We start from the raw sequence: 553 nt of genomic DNA, 5'->3' as shown, positions 1-553 counted from the left end.
GCTCTTCGTCTTCTTCATCAAACCCAAAGTGATTCCATACAATTGAATTGGACTTGCCTTTTTTGTTTACCAAGCACTTCTGCTGTGATTCTCCTGCCGTTTTTCCAGACCGCTAGGTACAACTTTCCTCTTGGGGAGGACCTGCCGGCTAGCAGGCAGCAGTAGCTTAGAGGGGGGTGGGGCAGAGCAGCTCATGGGAGCTTGCGTGCGCGTGAATTAAAACTCAAAATTAATAATCGTTTTTTCTCGATTACATAATTTTTGTAATCGTTGCGTGTAATAATCGAAATCGTAATTGAATTTCGATTAATTGCACAGCCCTAGTGTATATTACATTTTCTAGTCTACAAACTGCTTTTCCACTGTTAAGCCATATAAAAATAGCGTCTGAGGTCGTTACCACACTACCGATCAATAAAAGAGTTAAGCTACTGAAACATTACTTGATTCAGGAAATAGTGACATCACCGCCATGCTACTGTAGTAAGTTACTAGCTTCACTACAAGTAGCGACACTACTGCCCAACACTGCTGAAATCACACTAAGGAGTAA

The sequence above is a fragment of the Sphaeramia orbicularis genome, chromosome 15 (genome assembly GCF_902148855.1).
Source record: "Sphaeramia orbicularis chromosome 15, fSphaOr1.1, whole genome shotgun sequence".
Taxonomy (NCBI): Eukaryota; Metazoa; Chordata; class Actinopteri; order Kurtiformes; family Apogonidae; genus Sphaeramia; species Sphaeramia orbicularis.
This window is presented reverse-complemented; position numbering follows the sequence as displayed.